The sequence below is a fragment of the Anolis sagrei genome, chromosome 2 (assembly GCF_037176765.1).
Source record: "Anolis sagrei isolate rAnoSag1 chromosome 2, rAnoSag1.mat, whole genome shotgun sequence".
Lineage (NCBI taxonomy): Eukaryota > Metazoa > Chordata > Lepidosauria > Squamata > Dactyloidae > Anolis > Anolis sagrei.
The window spans coordinates 53,048,079-53,061,564 of record NC_090022.1 but is presented as its reverse complement, the minus strand read 5'-3'; positions in this window follow the sequence as shown (position 1 = coordinate 53,061,564).

Below are 13,486 nucleotides of genomic sequence, written 5' to 3'. Positions count from 1 at the left end.
CTGATTTCTCTGGTTGGAGTAGTCTGCAGTGCCTTTCATGTTCCTGGATTCTTGTTTGGGCGCTGCGTTTGGTGGTCCCTATGTAGACTTGTCCACAGCTGCATGGTACACGGTAGACTCCTGCAGAGGTGAGAGGATCCCTCTTGTCCTTTGCTGAACGTAGCATTTGTTGGATTTTCTTGGTGGGTTTGTAGATTGTTTGTATGTTGTGTTTCCTCATCAGCTTCCCTATGCGATCACCTTTCAAGAAGAGTTTGCTCCAGGCACAGTCAGCCCATTGTATGCTAATCAAGGTGGTCAGTTGAAAAGATTCACACCTAGCCCAACTTACAAAAGCCTTTTGTCTCACCCTGGTCATTCCACAGATATATAAACCCCTTTTTTCCCAGCTCCAGCAGACTTCACCCTCTGAGGAAGCTTGCCATAGATGCAGGCGAAACGTCAGGAGAAATGCCTCTAGAACATGGCCATATAGCCCGAAAAAACCCACAAGAACTGAGTGATTCCGGCCATGAAAGCCTTCGACAATACATTGAGCATCACCAGCGTTTGTATCATTATCAGTATTACTACCATTAAAGTGGAGCACACTGAGAAGGAACAGATCTGGCTTGCCATTAAAAATGACACAGATAAGAGAGCAAAGATAGATGAGGAATGAAGACACTAATATACAGAGGGTGGAGTTGCATTTATTTGCTTAGTATTACTTACAGTAGGACAAGGCGAGCAAAGTACTTCTGGGGAATCCCTCAACTTGTTCAAACTCCCCACACTGCAATTTTTTCTGACCCAAAAAGGATGATGAATTGCCTTCCCTGGAAACATCTAGAAGCATCAATTCAACTTGTAAATATGTTCCCTTGCCCCCCCCCCCCCCAAGATTATTTAACTTTTCAAAGTGAACTTCATTGTTGTTCTGGCTGTTGGCATTTAAAGCAGTTCATATATCTCAGAGACACAGGGCTAGAAAACTAGCCCCAGGCCCACTGTAGCTGCCCATCTCTACAATCAGACATGGGAGCTAAGAGGCAATTGTGCTAAAGGACTCATTCAAAAGCATTTCTGTGAGTTTGGGAAAGAACTGGGGGAAGTAAAAGCTATGAGGGTCACTCACACATGTTGTAAAAGGCAAATTGGAAGTTTAATTTGACATCTGGCTCTGCTCCAGAAATACCAGTGTTGAGCCCAGACTACTTGTAAGTCAAGCCATTTGTGAAGAAAAACAATTTGCAGCTTTCTATGAGCTCCTTTATTCCAGCCTTCAGTACTCTCTTCCTCTGTCAATCTCCCTTGCTGTCCTTCCTGCATTCCTTCATATTTAAACTAAATACTAATATTAATAATAATAATAATAATAATAATAATAATTCTTTATTTGTATTCCATCACCATCTCCCCAAGGGGACTTGGGGCACCTTATAAAAGCACTCAACAGTGCAGGCATGCAGTACAGCAAGTACATACGTGAAAGAACACAATAGCAAAAACATGTAAACTGATTAAACTAAATATCTCCTTGGGGGTGGGTGTCTGGGCTTAGTTTCTGCTGTCTGAATATGGCATAGACTGTACCTAGAAAAGATAGGCACTGCTTGTCATCAAATGCTCCATGTGATCAGGACTTCTATATGGAGTGCCTGTGTATCTACAATCACCTTTGCCTACGGTCAACATCCCATCTCTACCATGTCCCCTGTACATATATTTGAACCTCTAGATTGACATTCCTAATAAAGCCTTGGACCTCTTTATCTGTCCTGCACACATATAACTATGAGTACATAAGTGCCACTTTTGAAGGACATATCACTATTATTAGAACTCACATTCTACAATTGGAGAAACTGAGGACTCCCCCAGACTGCCCAATAGCTCTGGTAAATGATAGGGTTTTACTGTTTTGGATTTTGTCGCAAGATATCTTGTTGTTTTCACTTCTCCATCCAGTCATGCCCTAAATATACCAGGCTTGAGAAAGAGTTTACTGTTAACAACAACCTGCCCATTTCATCTCAACCACTTTCCCCCAATTTGATGTGTGGTTAACCTGTGGTGTGGGCAGGGGTGGATCAACCCATTACGCAAAGAAAGCATTTGCAGTACAGTTGATTTTGCCCAGGGGCATTCTTGGGGGAAAATAGACCTTGACATATGCAAGTTGTAGTTACTGGGATGTATAGTTCACCTACAATCAAAGAGCATCCTGAACTCCACCAGTGATGGAATTGAACCAAATATGACACACAGAACTGTCACGGCGAGCAGAAAATATATATCAGTGATTGGGGGGGGGGGGGGGGCAAAATACTGTTTGCTAACCATTGAAAATTATCTAGGGCCGCCTCTGGGTGTGGGTGTAGTTTCCTTTCATCCCACTTTTACCCCCACCCCAAACTCAGCCCTTACCCCATGCTCTTTTCTCCTTCATTGTCTTATTCATTTTTAGAATGGCATAGTAATTCTACTAAAATTGTATACCACTTTACCACATTATCTGTAAAAAAAGTTTTAAAAGATGAAATGTTCAATTTGGTAACTGGAGATGTGATGGGGAAAAAAATAGCCACTGGGAAACTCCAATAGTGAAGATCTCATCCATGTTTGAAACATCATCAGTAGTACAAGAGGAAAAACCAAGACAATAGTTAGGGATGCATGAAGTTTTCTCAACCTCTATCAGAAACTCCCAGGCTAGAAGCAGGGAAAACACTACATCCTAAGTAGGGTTTAAGAATGGGAAATTCAAAAGACAAATATTGGGGCATGGTATAGACATCGGGGGGAGAAACCCTGACAGCTACAGTTGCTTTTGGCCAGTTGGGAGAAGACCAGCTTCATGACATTTGATCTATTTAGTTTCGATGCTGATGTTCTACCTTTTTCTGTCCAGGATCTTCTCTACACTAATTCAAGGTGCCTTCATCATTGCTTAAAACCCTCCATGTTTATAAATAAACTAAGGTTTGAATTGGGGCTTTCAGCTGGTCACACATATTCTTCACTCTTTCTTGTCCATCCATTTTGCTGCTGCTTCTCCTGAGAAGAAGGAAGAGGGAAGAAGGAAGAGGGGCCGACCAAGGACAAGATGGATGGATGGCATCCTTGAAGTGACTGGACTGACCTTGAAGGAGCTGGGGGTGGTGATGGCCAACAGGGAGCTCTGGCGTGGACTGGTCCATGAAGTCACGAAGAGTCGGAGACGACTGAACGAATGAACAACAACAACTCCTGAGAAGGAGCTTCATCTCTCTTCCTGATGTATTTTTGCTTTTCTCCCCACAAAAAGGTACACTTCGAAGTCAGCTAATACCTTTGAATTGCTGTTAGAGGCATTTTGGTCACTGTATTAGTTGAGGGAATATAATCGCATGCCGTAATCAGGCCATCTTGCATACTTTGGAAGGGATGCTCCCTTGACACTAGAGAAAGGATTCTCCATCTCCCTGAATGGTTGCCATATACAGTTTAATCAGGTTAGCCGGGTTTTCTCTCTTGATTTCACAGCTTCTGTTCTCTGCACCAGATTATAAACTTTCAACATGTAATTGAACCTGACTCAAGGAGCCAATTGTGTTACAGCGAGGTTTAAAATGGGGAATGGAGAGGACTAAAGTTTTCATTCAATGAATGTAATTTCGATGTGCAGAAATCAATTCAATTGACATCAGTTGAGCTTTAATGCTGAATTAAAGAGCTGCCAGGTTTCCCCCATGGGGTTTTTACAGTCCGGGCTTTATGAATTCATTAAAATGCACACACAAACTTTTAGAGAAGTAGTATTACACTGTAATAAGAGCTACAAATTGACAATATTCCTGCGAGAGATGACTCTAATTTGAGTCGCCTAGTTGGCAAAATTGTTTTCCATTGCTTTGCATCTATTAGCAGAGGGTGTCATATTTTCCCCTGTTCCTGTTTCACATCCTCGCTGTTGGCTCAGCAGGGAGAGCATTTAAGAGCTCCAGAGGAGAGCAGCGTCTTTTAGGAAGCTGCCACCTTTGCAGGCAAAAGACAAGGAGGAAAGATGTGCAGAGCAGAGCAATAGAGTTTGTGCGTGGAGAGAAAAAGAAAGGGATTGGGAGTATATTCATGGGGAGGGAGAGAACAGTTAACAGAGAATCAGCAAGCGCAGAATCTGTACTGAAGTAGAAATTCTCCTTAGAACTACATAATATAGACTTGAGGGTGAAAAGGGTAATCAGACAAGGATTCTGCACATTCAGTCATTGTGTTGAAGAAATGACATTTGTTGTTGCTGCTGTTGTGTGTCTTGAAAGTGTTTCTGAGCTAAGGTGACCATTAGACCAACCTAACATGGGGTTTTCTGTGGCTGAGAATTTGTGACTCGTCCAAGGTCACCCAGTGGATTTCCATGGCCAAATGGAGAATCAAATCCTGGTCTTCAGAATCATAGCCCAACATTGAATTCACTACATTACACTGGCTCCCCTTTATATCAACACTGGGGACCTTCCAGACAGACCCTATATCCCAGGATCTGATTCCAGGTTTTCTGTTTATCCCATATTATATCCTGGGGTATAGGGCCTGTCTGCAAAGGCCCTGGGATCTGGATTGCCAGGTCAGAGAGCTAGAAACAGCCCCTTGTGTGGTATCACAGGAAGCTGGTCTTGATGATGTCTGAAGAGGCAGCTTCTGCTGATGTAAATGTGCGGGGGAGGGGGGTTGTCAAAATGAAAGCATTGCCCCCAAATGAGAATTTCCATCCCCCATGATATTTACTTTCTACCTCCAATTATTTTGGCAACTTAAAACTTTAGTTGAGCACTTAGAAGTAGAGCTTAGGCATCCAATGGAAAGGAGGAAAGTAAGGTTACTAAGGGAATGCATCACAAAGCAAATACAAGACATCTTGGGGTCTTATAGGTGTATAAGTGAACTGAAACAGCTTCCTTGGAACTAGATGGGAAGGAGAGCTAGATTTGGGTGTCTTTGGGATACTAGTGAAACGAAATCTCAAAACTCTAACTATTTCCAGCAGCTGTATATGGATATTAAATTTATTTATTTATTTATTTACCTTATTTATATCCCGCTTTTCTCTACCCCAAGGGGGACTCAAAGCAGCTTACAATTTCACCTCCATGATGTCTTAAAACATACAGCATAGGGATATAAATCTGTCCAGAGGAACTCCACAAGCCAACATTCAGAGGGTTGAACAGGACTTTCCCTGTACCACCATCTTAGTTCTACCCTCCAAGAAAGAAAGGAACAGCTGTAAAACAGTGTCCCGTCCCCCGTCCCCCCGCCTTGTCCCATCCCATTGTTGATGGTATCAAAAACCGTTGAGAGGTCCACAAAAAGCAACCCTTTGTCCAATTCATTGCACATTTCATCCCCACAAAGTTTAAAGGCATGGTGGGCCAAGGAGGCAAATTATCACATTTCTGCACAGTTCTGGTATATTTGGGGTGAACCCCAAAACCCACCTTCATCCCACCCCACCCCCAAAGTGAGCTGGTGAGATTTTGATGCTTTGGATTCTCAGAGGCTTCAAAGGCTACCTGTAGCCAATACGTCGCTCTTTCTGCACACCTGCGCCCTACACACTTTTTGTAATTTCCCAGGGATTGCTTTCCATGGGTCTACATCACCCTACGTTTTCATCTTCCCTACTTTTCCTAAAACCCAGGAGGCTGGCAAAAGTCCCCCTCCCACTTTTTACTTTAGTACCTTTTCCTTCAGGAAGAGAGCCTGGCTGTATAAATGTAACAGTCTGAGGATATTATTTTGTTATAGTATTGTGTGCCTTCCCACAGCACCAACTGCTGTTCTGGGCCAGAGTGAAGAGAGAGGGGCCCAGGAAGACAGCTCCACCTTGTTTCCTGCCAGTGCCATCAGTTGGGAGCCCCTCCCCCAGCAACAACTTCTGCTCTGGGCCAGAGTGAAGAGAGAGGAGACCAGGAAGACAGCTTCACCTTGTCTCCTGTACTATGCTGATACAATGCAATGCAATGCAATATATTTTATATACATATATTTATAATATTATAATGTAATACAATATAAACCTAATAATAATACAATATTATAATTATATATTTTATATTACATGTAATATTACTAATAATATTACAATATAATGATATAGTAGAATATAGTTTATATAATATTGATATTGTGCTATGCTAATAATATAATATATTGCATGTATATTTATCTTGTAAGCCGCTCTAAGTCCCCTTGGGGTGAGAAGGGTGGCATATAAATGCTGAAAATAAATAAATAAAATATATGTATATGTCTCTTTGTGTGTATTTGTAATTAGCCAGCAGCATAGCATAGTGGGTTTTTTTTTTACACTGGATTTTGTCTCTGGAAAATAGAGATCAAATGCTTTGGTGACCTTGGGCAAGCCACACACTCTGAATACTAGAAAATCTTGTGATAGATTTGGGGTCACCATAAGTCAGAGACAAATTGAAGGCACACCACAATGACAACAACAACAACAACTGTTGTACATCTCTCTCACACACACACATCTGATCATTTAAACATAACAGCAAACAGAGAAAAGAGTGAGATTATCATCAGTAGCCACCATCTTTTCTCCAGTCTGCATTCAGTATACTTATAACTGTTTCTTTGTGCTACTTTGGGGGTGGAGGGACTGGAAACACACCCACAATTACTGTAAAAGGTGGTATTACTGCATTTGTTAGGAAATTATTCCTATTAAATAACTAATGTTATTCATTTTTCAAAAATATGCATCTTTTATCCACTGGATTTTCTTGCAGTATTAGTAGAAAGGGGGGGGGGGGCACTATAGATTTCTGATGAGTCAGCCAAGTTCATGGAAACCTTTTTCCATTTCTCTCTCTTTGTCTCTGTTTTCTTTTTCCTCTCATGGATCATGCTGAGTCTTATTAGTTGAAAAGACGACAAGCTATCATCTCTTTACACTTAGTAAACTCCCAGGAGCAAACAGGGAAGACGATAATTAGACCAAATGTTGAGACAATAAACCTCAATGGAATGCAAACTGGGAAGTAATTCTGGCATTTCCCTGTCTCCCCCTCCACATGCACTCTCTCTCTCTCAAAAAAAGAGATACCAGCAGTGTCATGATAGGATTAAAATGATGGAAAATTGTTCACAACTAATCTAGCAGTGGCTTTTGCTCTGACAATGAATAGACTCTCTATGCAAGGTTGCACATTCAAATGTGAAAGATCACCAATCTGTTCTTCAAGGATAGCTTCATTGCAGCTTAGCTGTATTTCCTGGGAGGGAATTCCACCTAGAGAGTGACAGGGGCCAGCCCTACCATTAGTCAGAGTACAATGAATTAAGCAGAAGATGCTGGGAAGCAGCAGCAAAGAACAGGAGAAGACACATGTGAGCATCATGTGATATCCCCTATACCCTTCCGGGCCAGGAATGATGACTTGTAGCTTTCCAGATGTGGTTCAGCTCTAGCTCTCATTATTCCTCATCAGCAACTGTATTGAGAACTGCAGTCCTAGCAGCCATAAAACACCATCTTATCAATTAGATTCATTTTTGCCTCTAAACTGCTTAGCATCTGGCCATCTTTGATTCTTACATTAGTCTATAACAGGATGGAGAAACCTGAGAGCCTATAAAGATTGTTAAATGGCAGCTCTCATAATTCCTCACCATTAGCTATTATAATGGGAGCCGATGGGAGTCGTAGTTCATAACTTGGAGTACATATTCCTGCTTTAAACTAGCTTGATTCCTTTGTGTGTCAATATTACACACCAGTACAAAAGCAAGTTTCAGCTGGTAGGAATATCAGGTTTTGAACATGGATCCTATGCAGATTTACTCTGAGCCACATCCTACTGAATTGCAAACATACAGCAGAGTATGTCAGGGGTTTTACCTATTTAAAACAGATCAATGATCAGGCATGCTGGAGTCACTTACTGATGAAGGAAGGACATTCGACACATATCTAAAGATTGAAATCACTGAATAATACGGAAGATGGCATTTGGAAATATCAATAAAGGTTGTCTTCAGTAAAATGAATATTTTATTAAAGACAAATATATATCTAAGGGATATACTGAGAAAGATTGGATTTGCTAGTTGTAAAGCGAAGAAAGCACTGAGTATAGCAGGAAGTAGTTAAAGCCAAAAAAGATAAATCTGTAAGAGAGGGAATCAACACAGAGAATACTCCAGGAAACCCTAAACAGCTCTTTCTATTTCTATCTCCTCCCAATGTCACATAATCTTTGGTGTGAACATGGTTATGCTTTTCTCCATTTCCAATAGTCCCAGAAGCAGCATTTGAGGCTGAATGTGTCCTGCCTCTAACAAGAGGTCTAAACATTCAGACCTCCTGCATTGTGTCTAATGTCAGAAAGGTGAATAGAGAAAGATTAGATATACTTTCCAGAATATAGTGTAGTGATTGTTTCTCAGGCTGGGAGAGCATACCATATGAGGAGCAGCTTAAAGAGCTTGGGTTGAGAGGAGACATGATCACCATGTTTAACTATTTAAAAGGCTTGTGTCATGATTCGTACCTTTGTAGGCCGAAGCCTAGAAGTCAGTAAGCCGGCCTTCATGTTAGGAAGGTAAGACAGTGAGGCAGACATCTTAGGAGAGGCAGATCAGCAGAGGGGAGGAGCTCAGCTATCCCAGGATTGGCTAAGAGAGATGGGAGGAGCTGATGCTGGGAGTGTAAAAAGGCTGTCAGCATCTGACAGAGGGAGAAGAGAGCTTGGGTTTTGATCCAGAGAGAGATTGGATTTTTGATCTGAAGGGTAGTGGGTGGATTTCGAGTGAGCTGAAGTTTTCCTGAGAGAGAGTGTTTGAAGGCAGGTGTGTCTATAGGGATTGGCCTGGAGGGTCAAAATAGCCTCCTGCGAACTTGTGTGAGTGTTAGAACACAAGTTGTTTTTACTCTCTAAGGGACAGGGTATTCTAGGGAGACTAGATACTCAGGGGGACAGCCAGGATTGGTTTGTCAGAGGGAACTTATTCATGTTTAAGAAAAGAAACCCAGTTTATTTTATTTATTTATTTATTTCGGGTACTTTTACCCCGGCCTTCTCAACCCCCGAGGGAGGACTCAGGGCGGCTTACAAAAAGGCACAATTCGATGCCTATACAAATTACACATAATATACAAAAACCATAGTTAAAAGCAATTATCACAGTTAAAACAATCAAACAACCAGTACATAACACATCATATAAAGCTATTCTCATGCTCAGCGTTTTGTCTTTCAGAGTTCCATAGTTCTAATCCATTAATCATTTCCTAATCATCGTCAAAGTTCTTTCTTTATCTGCCCGATTGTCCAAATGCCTGGTCCCAAATCCATGTTTTCAGTTTTTTCCTAAAGGAAAGGAGCGATGGTGCAGATCTAATTTCCCCGGGGAGTGAATTCCACAGGCGGGGGGCCACCACCAAGAAGGCCCTGCTCCTCGTCCCCGCCAACCTCACTTGTGATAAAGGCAGGGTCGAGAACAGGGCCTCCCCGGAAGATCTTAGACTCTGGTTAAGGTGTTAAGGAAACCATCAAGATTGGTTTTTTTATAATCATTTTTATTGATTTATCACAATTACTACATTCGTTATACATTTGTTATTACTGTTACATTTTGTACAGCACACTCTTTAACATGTTATTTTATTGTTTTGCTTATTTCCACCATAGTGCTCCCCTCTACCTGTCTCAAGCCACAATTTTTACATATCATCTGTCCAAAATCTCATTTCTTCTTGTGACGGTAACTTTCCTTCCTTGTTTTTTAAACCATTTACAACAAATTTTCCCCAAACAGCATCAAAGTCGCTTTGTTTCCATATACCTTTTTAAACCTTTAATATACATGTCAGCTTATCATTTATTGCTAATTTCCATGCTTCCTTATACCACTCCTCTATTTGTATATTCATTTCTTTTTTCCAATTCCTTGCTATGAGCAATCTTGCTATTGTTAATAAGTTTGTTATCGCTTCTTTATCCTCCTTTTTCAATTGCTTATTATTATTTAATGATAATAAAGCTATACTAGGACTTTTATCAATTTTCATATTCATTATATCTTCTATTTCTCTAATAGAAGATAGAGAAATAGATTGTGTTGGTGTCCAGTTGGAGCCTTAATAAATAAGATCCTTTTCACTGATTTTTCAAAGTAGTGACCAGCTGTGTGCCATATAGCAGCTGAAGGAATGTGTGTGTGTGTGTTTTAGGGGATATATTAATGAAATATTATTCCCCTGGGTCCTGGCTATGTTATACTGGTGGCAGCGCTGGGATCTGTGAATGATCTTTCCATTATAGTTTTCATAAGGAAAATGGAGCAAGCTTGTTTTCTGCTGCCCTAGAACAATGGCTTCAAACTACAGGAATGGAGATTCCACCTAAACATTAGGAAGAACTTCCTGACTGTAAGAGCTGTTTAGCAGTGGAACTCTCTGCCTTGGAGTGTGGTGGAAGCTCCTCCTTTGGAAGCTTTTAAACAGAGATTGGATGGCCATCTGTTGAGAGTGATTTGTGCTTTTCCTGCAAGGCAGGGGGTTGGACTAAATGACCCATGTGGTCCCGTCTGACACTGTGATTCTATGATTCTATCAGGCCATCCAGTAGTTACTGGACTGCAACTCCTTCATCAATGGCTAAATTGATAGGGCTGGTTAGGCTAAAATGTATTAACAGATGGGGACAAAATAAGAATTTTGCTTCCTCTCCGCTTCAAATTTCTCTTCAGTTCCCAAATTTTTAGCATTGCGGTAACTTTCAACTTATGTTGCAAGGAACAAATATATTTGAGCCACTCCCCAAAAAAGGGACAACAAAAATTTCCAAGAAAGTCAGTGTGGTGTAGAAGTTTGAGTATTGGACTTTGACTTTGGAGGGTAGGGTTCAAATACCTGCTCAACCACACAAACCCACTGGGCAGGTCACACTCTTTAGCCTTAGAGGAAGGCACACTCCCTCTGAACAAGTCTTGCCCAGAAAACCTTGTGAGTTTCCTTTAGGTGTGGAATGACTTGAAGGCAAACAAGAAGAAGGAGAAGGAGAAGAGGAAGGAGAAGAAAATGTGATTAACTCAAACATAAGTGCTGTAGATGTTTCAATATCAGATTGCATGCAAATTTGGGGACTCCAGGGAATTTTCATTTAAGGGGGACAATGCTCTTATTCTGCTGCCCCTGCTCTAGCTACATCTATTGGTGTAGTCCAAAAACACCTGAAGTTCACAATCTCCGCATTATTAGAGCCATGGAAGCAAGCAGCAAAGTTAGAGTATGAAACTGATTGGGATAAAATCTAGAGGAAAGTGAACTGCTCTTTATTATTATTATGTTTATTTATATTTTTAGCACAGTGGGTTAAACCGTTGAGCTGATGAACTTGCTGATTGAAAGGTCACAGTTTCGAATCCAGGGAGCGGCATGAGCTCCCACTGTTAGTCCCAGCTTCTGCCAACCTAGCATTTCGAAAGCATGCAAATGTGAGTAGCTCAATAGGTACTGCTCTGGCAGGGAGGTAACAGTGTTCCATGCAGTCATGCTGGCCACATGATCTTGGAGGTGTCTACTGACGATGCCGGCTCTTTGGCTTAGAAATGGAGATGAGCACAAACCTCCAGAGTTGGTGCTCATCTCTGACTTTTTACATTTATTTACTATATTTATACCCCATTTTATCTCTCCTGAAGGAGACTCAAAATGGCTTATAATTAAAAGTATGACCACATAATTTAAAATATACAAATATGCAAACATTAAAATGGAATTAAACACAATAGTGTTAAAATTCACAGTTAAAATCCATTAAAACTATTCTAAGCTAAAAATCATAGCAGCCCCCGACATGCTCTTAAAAATCTTCTTCTTTAAAAGCCTCTCTGAATAAGAAAGTTTTAACCTCCCTCTGGAAGGACAGCAGGGAGGGGGCCATTCTGGCATCCCTGGGCAGGGAGTTCCAGAGTTCAACAGCCACCAAGAAGGAAGGCCCTCTCTCTTGTTCCCACCAACTGTGCTTGAAATGGAGGTGGCATCAAGAGGAGAGCCTCTCCTGAAGATCTCAGGGCCTGGGCAGGTTTGTACAAGGGGATGCGGTCAACCAAATAGCCTGGACCTGAAACATCTAGGGCTTTAAAGGTCATAACCAGCACTTTGAATTGTCTCCAGAAACAGACTGGCATCCAATGGAACTGCTTCAACAGGGGGGTTGTCCGTTCCCTGTAGCCAGCCCCAGTGAGCAACATGGCTGCAGCTCTTTGGACCAGTTTCCAAGCACTCTTCAGAGGCAATCCCACATAAAGCGCATGACGGTAATCCAGACAGGATATATCTAAGGCATGAACCACAGTAGCCAGATCTGGCTTTTCAAGGAATGGGCACAGTTGGCACACAAGTTTTAATTGTGCAAAGGCCCTCCTGGCCACTGCAGATACCCGAGTCCAAGAGAACCCTCAATCTGCGGGCCTGTGTCTTTGTGGGGACTGTGATCCCATCCAGCACAGGCTGGATCCCTATTTCCTGATCTGCCTTCGAACTGGCCAGGAGTACCTCTGTCTTGTCTGGATTAAGTTTCAATCTGTTTGCTTATATCCAGTCAATTACTGATGACAGACACTGGTTTAGCTTCCTTGGCTTTAGGTGGAAAGTAGTCGAGCTGGGTGTCATCTGCATACAGGTGGCACTGTACTCCAAAATTCCAGATGACCTCTCCCAGTAGTTTCATGTATATGTTAAACAGCATGTGGGACAAAATGGAACCACACAGGACACTAGCCAGGGGTTTGAACAGGAACCCCCCAGCACCACCTTCTGGGTACGACCCTCAGAAAGGATCAGAGCCACTGTAAAACAGTGCCTCCCAGTCCCATCTCAACAAGATGACCCAGAGGGATACCATGGTCAATGATATTGAAAGCTGCTGAGAGGTCCAAGAGAACCAACAGAGACATACTCCCAATGTCTAGCTCTCTTTGTAGGTCATCTACCAAGGCGAGCAAAGCTGTCTCTGTTCCATAGCCAAGCTGAAAACAGATTGAAATCAATCTGGATAATCTGTTTCATCCAGAAATCCCTGCTGCCCATAAGACACAATGTTCCTTAAGCAGGAATGGAGCAATAGGAAACCCTATAAATCCTATAATAATGAGATCTTTGCCTGAAAATGGAGGGATCTTATCATGGCTGATAATTGTCAGATTGGAAAATGCTGCCCCAAAACATGGAACATCATCTTACAAGCTCTTCAATTAAATTTGTAACTCATCAGCATCTCTCTTTGCTTTCCACTGCCACCAAACCATACATTTAACTCACTCTTCAAATGCCTTGTTAAAGATTAATAAGGAGTTATTATTTCAGCTAGAGAGAACTGAGCCATGGCAAATACAGAAATAAGTGGTTAGCTAGAAAGACTGGTCAGCGAAACAAGAGTGGAGAATTACACACAATTTTTGTCCCTTGGTTATAAATGTCATTTCCTAATTGAAATCT